The 15,258-nt window shown below is 46.7% G+C and overlaps 1 protein-coding gene across 6 annotated transcripts in view; it reads left to right on the forward strand.

Annotated features, from left to right (window-relative positions):
• The window catches only part of LOC122563335 (DENN domain-containing protein 2D-like), an 88,018-nt gene extending 86,113 nt beyond the window's left edge, over positions 1–1,905 (forward strand). For all 6 annotated transcript variants that reach the window (XM_087973762.1, XM_043717078.2, XM_087973763.1 and 3 more), the window contains one exon: positions 1–1,905. This exon is cut by the window's left edge and continues 317 nt beyond it. The gene's annotated coding sequence lies outside the window, so the exon portion shown is untranslated.
• Positions 1,906–15,258: the final 13,353 nt, after the last annotated feature.

The following is a 15,258-nucleotide window of genomic DNA, read 5'->3' on the forward strand; positions in this document are numbered from 1 at the left end:
GTGTTTGCTCTCTTAAGCTTTATTTTGACTTTTTTTGTGTGTGAATGTGGATTCAACGCCAGGCAAATTTTTCAAACCTCAAGTAAAAATGAAGAAAGCTGGAAATGCTCAGCCAGTCGGGCAGTGCTGGTGGAGAATGGACCCAGAGTTTACTGTTTCTGATCTGTCAGAACTGAGGAAAGATCAAAATGCAATACATTTCACTGCAGTGAAAGGGGGACGCAGCAAGTTCAAAGGTGAGGGTGTATAACTGGGTGAAAGCCAGGGAGATTAAGAGGAAAAGATTGTATGATGCAGTGGCTAAAGACAGTAGTGAAGGATATAGTATCCAAATGGTGAGTGAATTGCTGCTTAATGTTGCAACTAACCTCCCCGGCCTCCAGCTTATCACAGAGCTTTGAATTTGTTGTTCCTGACCCTCTTCTGCTGACCTCGAGATTCTTGCATTTTTATCTTAAATATTACTGAGAAACTATATCTGGTCAAACTTCATTTGCACTCACCAGGACAATTCATAAAAAATAAGGAAAATTTAAGGAAAAAAGCAGAAATTAAGCAGAAGGCAATCTCTAATTTAAAAAAGCTTGACAGTTAACTGTCAGAAATTATTAACTGCTGCATCCTCCATGGTAACTTCTCTACCAGTCAGAGTCCACCTGTCAACTTATAAAATCTGTCTTTTTTTCCAAGCAGTAATCAAGTCCTATATGACTAAACAACAATCTATCTATCTTCAGTTCAAATGGAAGGACATTGACCTGTCTTCCTCCACCGAAGCTGCCTGACTTGCTGAGTACTTCTAGTATTTATCTTCTGTGATTGAGTGGGTCACTGTATCTGTCCCCGACCCCTGTCCAAGCTATAGGTTGAAGATCTGGCTGTCTGGAGCTTTTGAGTGGGGAATCAGCTCTGACTCTGAAACCAGAACAGAAGTTGCTGGAAAAGCTCAGCAAGTCTGGCAGCATCTGTGGAGAGAAATCAGAGTTAACATTTCAGGTCCACTGACTCTTCCTGAGAATTGTTGTAAGGATCACTGGACCCGAAATGTTAACTGTGATTTCTCTCCACCGATGCTGCCAAACAGGCTGAGTTTTTCCAGCAATTTCTGTTTTTGTTTCTGATTCCCAGTCTGCCACTGTAACAATCCGAATCCACTTGTCAACCAATCACCTGTCACTGAAAAGATCTGAGAAGCACTGGTTGGCTGGAAGTGGGTCTGTCAACCCCCTCCACTGCCCCCACGCTCTCCTCTGCCCACATCCATGCCCCCCCCCCCCCCCCCCCCCCCGCCCCCCGCACACCAATCCTGGCTCCTCCACAGTGCCTGTATCTCTGGCTGTCCCCTCTTGATGAAGGAGTGCTGCATGCTGGAGATACTGCCTTTTAGCTGAAACTTTAAACCAGGACTTCACCTGCTCCCTACGGAAGCTCCCATGGACCTAGTCGAAGATGTGAATTTTGCACTAATGTCCTGACCAAGAACGATCCCAAAGTCAACATCCTAAAGACAGGGTAATCTGCCGATTGTCACATTGCTGTGAAATGCTTTGGGGATGGTTAGGAAGGTTACTATATAAATACACTCCCATTCCAGGCGGAGAATGGGGGACAAGTTGGAATTTCTCAGCCCTGAGTATGTTTTGTCCAGTTGAAACGTGCCAGGATAATACTGGGCCTCGTGGAATCTTTGTTGCTGTGTCTTTTCCATTGACGGTTGTGTATTTAAAGCAGTCCGCTGCAATGTGACAGAGATAATCTTTAATTATACACTCACTGGGTTAAGTTGCTGTTTCTGATCCTACTGTGAAGTTTCAACCAGTGTACAAAATCATGACAACGTTGGCTGTACATAATCGGTTTTGCATTGGAAATGGAGATTTTAAATAAAATAATTTTAAATCTGGATTCAGATCATCTCACTGTAACTTAACCAAGTGTTTGGCTTTGATTCCTGCTTCACCTCCCATTTAGAATCCCCACAGTGCAAAAAGAGTGCATCACGTCACAACCAACCATCAAAGCATTCCCCCCCCCCCAGACCCGCCCCCTCCCTATAAAATCCCACATGGAGGTTTTACCATGGCCTAGTCTACCCTGGACACTATGAGTGAGTTAGTATGGACTGGTCACCCGACTTGCACATCTTTGGACTGTGGGAAGAAACCAGAGCACCCCGAGGAAACCCACACAGACATTCGCCCAAGGCTGTACTTGAACTTGGGTCTCTCAGCACTGCTGTCTCACAGTCCCACCACTGTGCTGACCTTTTCAATAAGGTTACCTGCATGAAACTTAATGTAAGACCATTTCGTATTCTTTCATGGGATATGACCATTGTTGACAAAGCCTGCATTTGTTGCCCATCCCCTAATTGCTCCTTGAACTGGGTGTCCATTGCTCAGCCATTTCAGAGAGCTGAGCACTGCCAACCACTTTGCTGTGGGTCTGAAGTCGTGTAGAGCAGACCAGGTAAGGATGGTGGAAATCCTTCCCTGAGAAACCAGCTGGATTTCTATGACAACAGAATCCATAGGTCAGCATAACTGAGGCTAGTTTTTAATTCTATATTAACTGAATTTAAAGACCATTGATTGCCGTTGTGGGATTTGAACCCAGAGCATCTGCATATAGATTGGGCAATTCAAATCAGTAACAATATCATAGAGAAGAAATTCTCAGAGTGTGAATGGGATGGTATTCTGGATCAATACGTTTAGGAACCAAGCAAAAAACTTGAGACTGGATATTGTGTAATCAGGAAGGAATAATTGGCACTTGAGCTGTGTGAGGCCCGTGGGGGAAGAATGATCATAACATGACTGATTTTGTCACTTATGGTGAAGACTGGCTTCATAGATTTTGAGACGACAGTCCTGAATCTAAAGAAACTATAATGGTATGATGCTTGAGCTGGCTATGATAAATTAATGAGTGATGGCAGTGGATAGGCAATGGAAGACACTTAGAGTACATGAAAGAATTGCAACAATTGTCCATTCCTGTCCAGCACAAAAATACAACAGGAACGGTCACCCTACCATGGCCAACAAGGGAGACTGAGAATTGTATTAGATTACTTACAGTGTGGAAACAGGCCCTTCGGCCCGACAAGTCCACACCGACCCACAACCCACCCATACCCCTACACCTAACACTACGGGCAATTCACCTGACCTGCACATCTTTGTGACTGTGGGAGGAAACCAGAGCAAACCCACAGGGACAATGTGCAAATTCCACAGTCAGTCGCCTGAGGTGGGAATTGAACCCGGGTCTCTGGCGCTGTGAGGCAGCAGTGCTAACCACTGTGCCACCGTGCCGCCCAATCCAAGAAAGAGGCAGACAAATTGGCCCAAAGAAGCAGCAAACCTGAAGATTGGGAGCATTAGAATTTAGCAAAGGGAAGTAGAGTACAAGAATAAATTTGCAGGGAATATACAAACTGATTAATTGTAAAAGTTTCTCTTCATATGTGAAGAGAAAAGGTGTAGTGACAACATAGGTCCCTTACAACTGGAAACGGGAAGTTCTAATGGGAAAACAAAGGGATGACAAACCGATTTCATATCTAATTCAGAAAGGAGAACAAAAATAACATCTCAAAAATATTGGGGAACACAGGATTTAGTGAGAGGGAAATCTATTAGTAAAAAAAATGGTGTTGGAGAAATTGATAGGATTAAAGGTTGATAAATCCCTAGGATTAAAGGTTGATAAATCCCTGGGCCCCAACAATCTACATTCCAGAGTACTTAAGAAGGTGACCCTGTAAATAGTGATGGTCATCTCTCAAGATAAATTGAGAGACTCTGGGACAGTTCTTTTGGATTGAAGTGTAGCTAATGTAATCCAATTAAAAAGTAAGGTTGCAAAGAAACAAAATTTCAGATCAGTTTGCCTGACATCAATGATAGGGGTAAATGTTAGAGTCCATTATAAAATGATTTAATGGCAGAGCCCTTGGAAAATGGGGGTGAAGAGCCCCAAATCAGCCACGATCGAATGGCAGCGTAGACTTGATGGGCTGAATGGCCTAATTTTGCTCCTATTATCATATGAAGTTGTGAAAACAGTGACAGGCTTAGGCAGAGTCATCATAGGTTCATGAAAAGAAAGATCATGGTTGACAGATCTACAGAAGTGTTTTGAGATTGGAACAAGGGGGAGCCAGTGGATGTGGTTAACTTGGACTTTCAGAAGACTTTTGATAAGGTCCCACATAAGAGATTGGTGTGTAATATGGTGTGTGCATGGGATTGGGGATAGTGTATTGACGTGGGTAGAGAACTGGGGAGGGGTCACTCGACCTGAAATGTTAACACTGATTTCTCTCCACAGGTAGTACCAGACCTGCGCTTTTCCAGCAATTCTGTTTTTGTTTCTGATTTATAGCATCCGCAGTTCTTCCAGTTTTTATTGATTTGTTTAGAGAACTGGTTGATTGACAGGAAGAAAAGAGGTAAGAAGAAGTGAGTCTTTTACCAATTGGCTGCCCATGACCAGTGAGGTAACACAGGGGGCAGTGCTTGGACCCCAGCTATTCACAATATATACTAATGATTTAGATGAGGGAACTAAATGCAATGTCTCTAAGTTTGCAGATGAGACAAAGCTGGGTGAGAGGGTGAGCTGTGAGGAAGATGCAAAGATGTTTCAGTGAGATTTGGACAAGTTGAGTGAATAGCCAAATGCATGGCAGATGAAGTGGAAAAGTTTGAGGTTATTCACTTTTGTAAGAAAACAGGAAGGTTGATTTTTATCAAAATAATAATAAATTGGGAAGATGAGACGTGCAACAAGACCTGTGTGTCCGAATACACAAGTCACTGAAAGTAAGTATGCAGATGCTGAAGAAGAGAAATGTTATATTGGTTCTCATAGAGAGAGGATTTGAGTACAGGAGCCAGGATATTTTACTGCAATTGAATAGGGTCTTAGTGAGACTACACCTGGAGAGTTATGTGCAGCACGATGGCTCAGTGGTTAGCAACGCCAGGGAACTGGGTTCGATTCCAGCCTTGGGTGACTGTCTGTGTAGAGTTTACACGTTTATCCCCGTGTCTGCGTGGGTTTCCTCTGGGTGCTCCAGTTTCCTCCCACAGTCCGAAGATGTGCAGATTAGGTGAATTAGCCAAGCTAACTTGCCCATAGTGCCCACAGATGTGTGGCTTAGGTACATTAGTCAGGGGAAATGGGTCTGGATGGTTACTCTTCAGTGTGTCAATGTGGACTTGTTGGGCCAAATGGCCTGTTTCCACACTGTAGGGATTCTATGGTTATCTGAGGGAGAATCTCCCTGCTGTAGAGGGAAAGCAACAAAGATTAGCAGACTGATTCCTGACCGATTCCTGTCCAGCACTGACACATGAAAAGACTGGATTGGTCAGGATATGTTCAGTGGTGTTCAGATGGGAATTTCATAGAGACCTACAGAATCCTAACAGAACTAGACAGGTGTTAAAACCATCACTATTTTCCTTTTAGTTCTGTCATTTTTGGTTGTTAAATTGAGAATTGAATTTTGAACAGCAGCTGGTTTTAAAGAGAGAGCAAAAGACTGATGTTTGGTGTTGGGTCTGGAAAGATAGTACAGTAGCGCCTCGACATACGAACGACCCCGTTCACAAACAAATCAGTTTACAAACAGGATTGTACGTAAAATTTTGCTTCAACGTACGTACGAAATTCAAGGTACGAATGAAGGTACGAACGCAAAAAGCCCATGTGCGACCACGTGGTTTCATTGTTCTGCTTTGCTATGCACTTGTTGAACGCAAAAGCCCTCGGGCCCCGTGTGATCTCATTCAGTTCACCTTTGGCGCGTGCGCTGTGAACAGCCGTCCAAGCGTTCTAACGGGAAAAATTGATTCAGGTCGCAAACTTTTCAGTTTGCGAACCGGGTCCCGGAACGGATTAAGTTCGTAAGTCGAGGCGCTACTGTACACGTTAATTACTCCTTTAAAGACACTGTAGGGACTAAGAAACTGCAGATGCTGGAATCCAAGGTAGACCAGTAGGAGGCTGGCGGAACCCAGCCAGCCGGGCAGCATCAAGAGGTGGAGAAGTCAACGTTTCAGGTGTAACCCTTTTTATTTCAAAAATATACTTTACTCATAAAAAATATATTGATGATCTGTACAATTGGTGGTACCACTCATAGGTGCCCCTTGCATTTCTTTACATACAGAGATCGGAATTAATCATTCGTACATACAGCTCTGTACCTTTACCATCCATAAATGTAGCTGAGGCTTCAGCGGAGCCCACTTACTGAGTGGGCCCTTTGTTCTTCTTAGGCAGGCAGATGTTACACGGTGGTCTTTCCCCAACGCGGCACGGTGGCACAGTGGTTAGCACTGCTGCCTCACAGAGACCCGGGTTCAATTCCCGCCTCAGGCGACTGACTGTGTGGAGTTTGCACGTTCTCCCCGTGTCTGCGTGGGTTTCCTCCGGGTGCTCCGGTTTCCTCCCATAGTCCAAAGATGTGCAGGTCAGGTGAATTGGCCATGCTAAATTGTCCGTAGTGTTAGGTAAAGGGGTAAAGGTATGGGCGGGTTGCGCTTCGGCGGGGCAGTGTGGACTTGTTTGGCCGAAGGGCCTGTTTCCACACTGTAATGTAATGTAATCGAATCTAACGCGCCTTGTTTATATGCAGCGAAAGATCTAGGGAGGAGAAGAAGGTAGTGAACTAAGAGCAGAGAGAACATAGTAAGTTGAAATGACGGTCAAAATCAGTGAAGATGAGAAGTTGAAAGAACTGCAGATGCTGAAAATTAGAAACGAAAACAAATTGCTGGAAAAGCTCAGTAGGTCTGGCTGCATCTTTGGAGAGAAATCAGAGCTAATGTTTTGGGTTGGATGACCCTTCCTCAGAACAAGATGAGAGATCGCTTGGTGTAGAGGTTGAGGAAATTATGGAGAGAACATTCTTCTTGCACTGTCTTTGTATCTTTCATTGTTGTTGTAATGTCCCAGTGATAATGATGTGACACATCCAACAAAAAAACAACTCACTCCATATCACAAACTCACATCAGGGACATTGGGAACTGCACCCAAATGAAATAGCTTCCTGAACAGGTTTTTTCAGATACTTTACCTTTCAAGGATAATTATAAGTATAGAAAATAGAAACAGAGTAGGCCATTTTGCCCTTCAAGTCTGCAAAACCATTCAATATGATCATGGCTGAGCATCCAACGCAGTCCCCTGTTCCTGCTTTCTCCCCATACATACCTCTTTCGCCTCAAGAACTACATCTAACTCCTTCTTGAAAACTTTCAATGTTTTGTCCCAAACGTCTTTCTGTGGCAGAGAATTCCATCGGCTTACAGGGTGAAGAGATTTCTCCTCATCTCAGTCCTAAATGGTCTCCTCAATCGTCTTAGCGGGTGACCCTGGTTCTGGACTCCTGGTCATTGAGGATATCCTTCCTGTGTTACAACACAAGGATTGTATCCAAACAAAATCAGCCTCCCGAACAATTGATTTGCAACACTGTGAAATTAAAACATTCAATAATCCTCAAAATGGTTCAATTGTTCCTGACCAGACTTTATAAATAACAGATCTTGGGCACCAAATTTCTAACTTAAACAAAAATGAGCAATTAATACAATTATTAATGTAACTTTACAGGACATAGATTAACTACAATGCAACCTTATTAATATCTGCCATCTAAGACCAATCTTCTTCGATCATAAACGCCTCAGACACAGACTCACAGAAACAATGACTCAGTGATTAGCACTACAGCCTCAAAGCACCAGGGACCTGGGTTCAATCCCAGCCTTGAGTGACTGTCAGTGCGGAGTTTGCGTATTCTCCTGGTGTCTGCATGGATTGCCTCCCATAGTCCAAAGATGTTCAGGTAAGGTGGATTGGTCATGCTAAAGGGCCATAGTGTTAGGTACATTGGTTAGAGGGAGATGGGTCTGGGTGGGTTGCTCTTTGGACAGCCAAAGGGTCTGTTTCTACACCGCAGGGAATCTAATGTAATAAAAGAAACATAATTTTCCAGTTTTATAACTTTTAAATGATTAAATAGCAAGCTTTCATGAACTGCTTGGATAATGGGTTGTATTAAAGGTACCGAGGACCATATATCTTTCTCGAATTCTGAAGTCATCAGGCAATGCAAAGAGCCTCTGCAGATTTCTGGAAACTCCCTTATTTCGGAAAGACTGGGGTTCTTTTCTAACAACTTTCAACAAGTTAAGAACTGGAGAATAACTTGAGAGAGCAAAATGAAACATACAGCATCCCAGTGCAACAGCTTCAGAAACAAACCCAGGTTCCTGTCCAAACCCCAGTCAGAGCGAGTTCACCCTCTGCTTTCGCCTCCTTTTTTTCATCATTCTCTGTGATTGGCTGGCCGGTACTGCTCCGCCCTTGATTGACCAATTTAACAGCCAACCAGCAGCCAGTCCTTGAGCATCTTAGAGTCTATGTGTCTTTAAGGGAGACCAGCAGGAGGCTGGAAGAACACAGCAAGCCAGGCAGCATCAGGAGGTGGAGAGGTTTCAGGTGTAGTCCTTCTCCATTTTTTTTTAATTTCAAAAATATACTTTATTCATAAAATACTTTAATGGTCTGTACAGTTGAACATGCCATACATATGTAAACATTCCATTTGTTTGCATACCGAAAACAGAGTAATCATTCCTATTTACAGGTCAGTACGATTACATTTTTAGCTGAGGTGTCAGCAGAGCCCAAATGACTGCCCCTGTTCTTCTTTAGGCAGGCAGACGTTACACAGTGGTCTTTCCCCACCGCGCCTTGGCAGCAGCTGCCCCAAGCTTCAGCGCGTCCCTCAACACGTAGTCCTGGACCTTGGAATGTGCCAGTCTGCAACACTCAGTCGGGGTCAACTCCTTCAGCTGGAAGATCAACAGGTTTCGGACCGCCCAGAGAGCGTCCTTCACCGAGTTGATGATCCTCCAGGCACAGTTGATGTTCGTCTCGGTGTGCGTCCCGGGGAACAGACCGTAGAGCACGGAGTCCTGCGTCACGGCGCTGCTCGGGACGAACCTCGACAAACACCACTGCATTCCTCTCCAGATTTCTTCTGCGTAGGCACATTCCAGAAGGAGGTGTGTGACAGTCTCGTCGCCCCCGCAGCCGCTTCGAGGGCAGCGTGCGGTGCGGCTGAGAGTCCGGGCGTGCATAAAGGATCTCACAGGCAGAGCCCTTCTCACCACCAGTCAAGCCATGTCTTGGTGCTTGTTGGAAGGTTCTGGCGATGAGGCATTCTGCCAAATGGCTTTGACAGTCTGCTCAGGGAACCGCTCGATAGGATCCGCCCTCTCCTTTTCCCGAATGGTGTCAAGGACACTACGTGCTGACCACTTCCTGATGGACTTGTGGTCAAAGGTGTTTTTCTTCATAAATTTCTCCACGAAGGACAGGTGATACGGAACGGTCCAACTACTCGGAGCGTTCCGCGGCAGCGAGGCCAGGCCCATCCTTCGCAACACCGGGGACAGGTAGAACCTCAGTACGTAGTGACACTTGGTGTTTGCGTACCGGGGATCCACGCACAGCTTGATGCAGCCACACACAAAGGTGGCCATCAGGGTGAGGGTGGCATTGGGTGTGTTTTTTTCCGCCGTTGCCCAGATCTTTGTACAGCGAGTCCCTTCGGACCCGGTCCATCTTTGATCTCCATATAAAATGGAAGATGACCCGGGTGACTGTAGCGGCACAGGTTCTGGGAGTAGGCCAGACCTGTGCCACATATAACAACAGTGACAGTGCCTCATACCTGATGACCAGGTTTTTTCCCGCGATGGAGAGCGACCGTAACGTCCATCTGCCCAGTTTCTGCCTCACTTTGCTGATATGCTTCCCCCAAGACTTGGCGCATGCCCCAGCCCCCCCGAACCAAATACCCAGCACCTTCAGGTGGTTGGTCCTGACGGTGAAGGGGATCGAGGATTGGTCATCCCAGTTCCTTAAGAGCATGGCCTCGCTCTTCCCTCGGTTGACCTTGGCCCCTGAGGCCCGTTCGAACTGGTCACATATGCACATGAGTCTGTGCACGGATAGCGGATCCGAGCAGAAAACGGCGACGTCATCCATGTACAGGGAGGCCTTAACCTGCAGGCCCCCGCTGCCAGGAATAGTCACCCCTCTCAGGCTCGCATCCTTCCTGATGGACTCGGCAAATGGCTCTATGCAGCACACAAACAAGGCAGGAGAGAGAGAGGGCAGCCCTGCCTGACTCCAGATCTGACTGGGAAGCTATCTGATTCCCACCCGTTGATTGAGACTGCACTGACAATGTTGGTGTAGAGCAGTCTGATCCAATTGCAGATTCCCTCCCCAAACCCATTTTGGAGAGAACATCTCTCATATAGGTGTGTGATATCCTGTCAAAGGCTTTCTCCTGGTCCAGGCTGATCAGGCAGGTGTCCAACCCTCTGTCCTGCACGTAGGCGATCGTATCCCTGAGGAGTGCGAGACTCTCAGCGATCTTCCTGCCCGGCACAGCACAGGTTTGGTCAGGGTGAATCACCGACCCCAGAGCAGACCTGACCCTGTTGGCGATCACCTTTGACAGAATTTTGTAATCTGCATTCAACAGTGAGATTGGTCTCCGATTTCTGATTTCCTCCCTCTCCCCCTTCCGCTTGTAGATGAGGGTGATGATGCCTTTCCTCATGGATTCGCTCATGGTACCTGCCCGAAGCATACTGATATACACCTCCAGCAGGTCCTGGCCAATCAAGTCCCACAGAGCGGAATAGAGCTCGACCGGTAAGCCGTCGCTTCCGCGTTTATTCTTTTCGAAGGACTCGAGGGCCTTGGTCAGCTCTTCCAGAGATAGCGGCTGGTCCAGCCTCTCCCGTGTTCTGTCGTCTAAGACCTCCGTGATAGAGGACAGGAACGACTGGGAGGCCGTTCTGTCGGTCGGCTTCGCGTCATACAGACTGGTATAGAAGGATTTACTGATCCTCATGATGTCAGCCTGAGATGACGTTACCGAGCCATCTTCTTCCTTCAGGCTGCTGAGCACAGAGCTCTCTTTGTGCACCTTCTGGAAGAAGAAACGTGAGCACGTCTCGTCCTGCTCCACCGAGCGGACCCTGGACCGGAAGATTATCTTGGAGGCCTCCGAAGCAAAGAGCAAGGCTTGCTGGCCCTTCACCTCCTTGAGGTCCTCCGTGACATCGACCCCCATCGTCTGCAGCAGGAGCAGGTTCTGCCTACTTTCCAGGAGATGGGACAATTTTCCCCGCCCTCTCTCGCGTCCTGAACACCTTTGAGGACGAAGAACCTCTTGATGTTCCCTTTTACTGTTTCCCACCAGTCCGCTGGGGACTCAAAGAGGGGCTTCACAGTTCTCCAACCTGCGTAGTCCCTCTTGAGCTCCTCAATGTTTCCCGGGGTCAACAGCTTGGTGTTCACATTAATCAGTCTCAGGGGAGCATTCCTGTACATGACATCAGTGACGAGGAGGTGCCCACACACCACCCTTCTTCAGGAATGGAGAAGGGCTATGCCTGAGGGTCGATGCCAGTGGGAACATCCTCCACCCACCCTCCAGCTTTGCCATCGGAGGAAGCAGAGGTTACCTGACATACGCAGGGCAGCCGAAAGTGTGCCGAACCTGCAGGAGGTCAGGCCACATGGCGGCGGATTGTAAGGTGACCGTCTGCCGAAACTGCAAGCAGAAAGATTATCAGGTCTGCTCTGGGGTCGATGATTCACCCTGACCAAACCTGTGCTGTACTGAGCCGGAAGATCGCTGAGAGTCTCGCACTCCTCAGGGATACGATCGCCTACGTGCAGGACAGAGGGTTGGACACCTGCCTGATCAGCCTGGACCAGGAGAAAGCCTTTGACAGGATATCACACACGTATATGAGAGATGTTGTCTCCAAAATGGGCTTTGGGGAGGGAATCTGCAATTGGATCAGACTGCTCTACACCAACATTGTCAGTGCAGTCTCAATCAACGGGTGGGAATCAGATAGCTTCCCAGTCAGATCTGGAGTCAGGCAGGGCTGCCCTCTCTCTCCTGCCTTGTTTGTGTGCTGCATAGAGCCATTTGCCGAGTCCATCAGGAAGGATGCGAGCCTGAGAGAGGTGACTATTCCTGGCAGGAGGGGCCTGCAGGTTAAGGCCTCCCTGTACATGGATGACGTCGCCGTTTTCTGCTCGGATCCGCTGTCCGTGCACAGACTCATGTGCATATGTGACCAGTTCGAACGGGCCTCGGGGGCCAAGGTAAACCGAGGCAAGAGCGAGGCCATGCTCTTAAGGAACTGGGCCGACCAATCCTCGATCCCCTTCACCGTCAGGACCGACCACCTGAAGATGCTGGGTATTTGGTTCGGGGGGGCTGGGGCATGCGCCAAGTCTTGGGGGAAGCATATCAGCAAAGTGAGGCAGAAACTGGGCAGATGGAAGCTACGGTCGTTCTCCATCGCGGGAAAAAACCTGGTCATCAGGTATGAGGCACTGTCACTGTTGTTATATGTGGCACAGGTCTGGCCTATTCCCAGAACCTGTGCCGCTACAGTCACCCAGGCCATCTTCCAGTTTATATGGAGGTCAAAGATGGACCGGGTCCGAAGGGACTCGCTGTACAAAGATCTGGGCAACGGCGGAAAAAAACACACCCAATGCCACCCTCACCCTGATGGCCACCTTTGTGTGTGGCATACTCTTCAGCGAGTCAATGGGCCGAATGGCCTACTTCACCACTATAGGGATTCAATAATCTCAAATACCCTGAAACAAGGGTTTAAATATGTCACAGGCAGTTCACAAGATTAATTCTTGGGGTGAGCTTGTTATCTCATGTGGAAAAGTCAGATAGACTGGAATTGTTTCCCCTTGAGTTTCGAGAATGAGTTGAATGAAAGAGCCAGAGTGGTCTCACCAAGGTGGATGTGCAAAAGGTGATTTTTCAGGTGGATTCGTCCAGAATTTGGAAACATGGTTCTAACATTAGATACAATCCTTTTGGAAGAGATATGGGGATTTCTTTTTCTTATGCAGCTTTTGGGTGAGGTGAAAGGTTATCTGGCCTAGGCAGGAATGTGAATTTGAGGTTACAATCAGATCAGCCAAGATCTGGGTGCAGCAAGTTTGAGAGGCTGTATGGCCCTGCTGCTGCTTCTGGTGAACATTGTTCACCCAAATTTTCTTGTTTTTGTCACACATCATGGTCACTGTTAGAGGGCCCGGGGACAACTTCCACTTCTTTCCACTGATATTCTCTATCTCCATCCAAACTGATTCCACAGCCTGGTTACTTGAACCAAGGTCATCTTACTGCCTCAGTGCCATCCTTGATTAACAGTGCTACACCCACACCTTTAGCTAGTTTCTGTTTTCCTTGAATGTCACATGCCCCTCAATGTTTAGGACTCAATCCTTGTCAGCTTATATTTATGTCCTCTAATGATTATCAAATGTATTCGTCTTTGCTTAGAAATTTACTATAAATGTTACAATCAGATTCAGAGCCTTTAGTTTTGTTTCCTCTGTAATATCTAGACTTGAATATTTGCAGTTTCCTACCTCAGAGTCATTTAGTCCTAGACAGGCCCTTCAGCCCAAGGTGGGCCTTGCTGACTAAAATGTCTATCCACTCTAACCCCATTGCCCTGCACTTGGCCTATATCCTTCTAAACTTTTCCTATCCATATTGTGGTTCTGTTCACTGAGCTGGGAATTTGTGTTGCAGACGTTTCGTCCCCTGTCTAGGTGACATCCTCAGTGTTTGGGAGCCTCCTGTGAAGCGCTTCTGTGATCTTTCCTCCGGCATTTGTAGTGATTTGTACCTGCCGCTTCCGGTTGTCAGTTCCAGCTGTCCGCTGCAGTGGCCGGTATATTGGGTCCAGGTCGATGTGTTTGTTGATAGAATCTGTGGATGAGTGCCATGCCTCTAGGAATTCCCTGGCTGTTCTCTGGCTTGTCCTACAATAGTAGTATAATAATAATAATAATAATAGACAAACATGAAGACAGCTAACGATCCGCATCCATGAACACCAACTAGCCACGAAACAACACGACCAGCTATCCTTAGTAGCCACACACACAGATGACAAGCAACATGAATTCAACTCGGACAACACTACTATTATAGGACAAGCCAAACAAAGAACAGCCAGGGAATTCCTAGAGGCATGGCACTCATCCACAGATTCTATCAACAAACACATCGACCTGGACCCAATATACCGGCCACTACAGCGGACAGCTGGAACTGACAACCGGAAGCGGCAGGGACAGGCCACTATAAATGCCAGAGGAAAGATCACAGAAGCGCTTCACAGGAGGCTCCCAAGCACTGAGGATGTCACCAAGACAGGGGACGAAACGTCTGCAACACAAATTCCCAGCTCGGCGAACAGAACCACAACAACGAGCACCCGAGCTACAAATCTTCTCACAAACTTTTCCTATCCATGTTTCTTTCAACCACTTCTTATCATTTTCTGACACACATTTCCCATATTATTAAACTGGAAAGGATGCCAAAAAGATTTACAAGCATTTTACTGAGACTGGAAAGTCTGAGTTATAAAGAGAGGCTGGATAGGTTCGAACTCATTGCCCCTGGAGAGTAGGAAGCTGAGAGGTGGCCTTAAAGAAGTTTATAAAATAATGAGGGGTGTAGATAAGGTGAATAGTCAAGGTATTTTCCCCAGGGTAGGTGAGTCCAAAACTAGAGCGCATAGGTTTAAGGTGAGAAGGGAAAGATTTAAAAGGGACCTGAGGGGCAACTTTTTCACACAGAAGGTGGTTTGTAAATGGAATGAGCTGCCAGAGGAAGTGGTAGATGTGGGTACAATTACAACATTTAAAAGACATTTGGACAGGTACATGGATAGAAAAGGTTTACAGAGTTATGGGCCAAACGCAGGCAAATGAGACTAGTTAAGTTTAGGAAATCTGGCCGGTATGAATGAGGTGGATCGACGGGCCTGTTTCTGTGCTGTATGACGCTACAACTCAGTGACTGTACTCTTTTCCTCTCTCACCTGGTCTCTTTGCTGTCACTATTTAGTTTAAAGCTCACTCTCGTTTCCCAGTTATGTTGTCTGTAAGAGCACTGGCCCCAGAACAGTTCAAGCATAGACTGGACATCTCCCATTTTCCCCGGTTCCGGTAGCAGTGCCCATGAACAGGAATTCAATAATCTTTGCCTGGGAAGGGATATGGAACAAAGAATGAGGAATACACATATTTCAAAGTAGTTTGTGTGTTACAGGGCTGCTACTGCCTGTGAGT

The sequence above is a fragment of the Chiloscyllium plagiosum genome, unplaced genomic scaffold (assembly GCF_037043375.1).
Source record: "Chiloscyllium plagiosum isolate Xiang-an unplaced genomic scaffold, Cpla_swu_hap1 HiC_scaffold_26, whole genome shotgun sequence".
NCBI lineage: Eukaryota > Metazoa > Chordata > Chondrichthyes > Orectolobiformes > Hemiscylliidae > Chiloscyllium > Chiloscyllium plagiosum.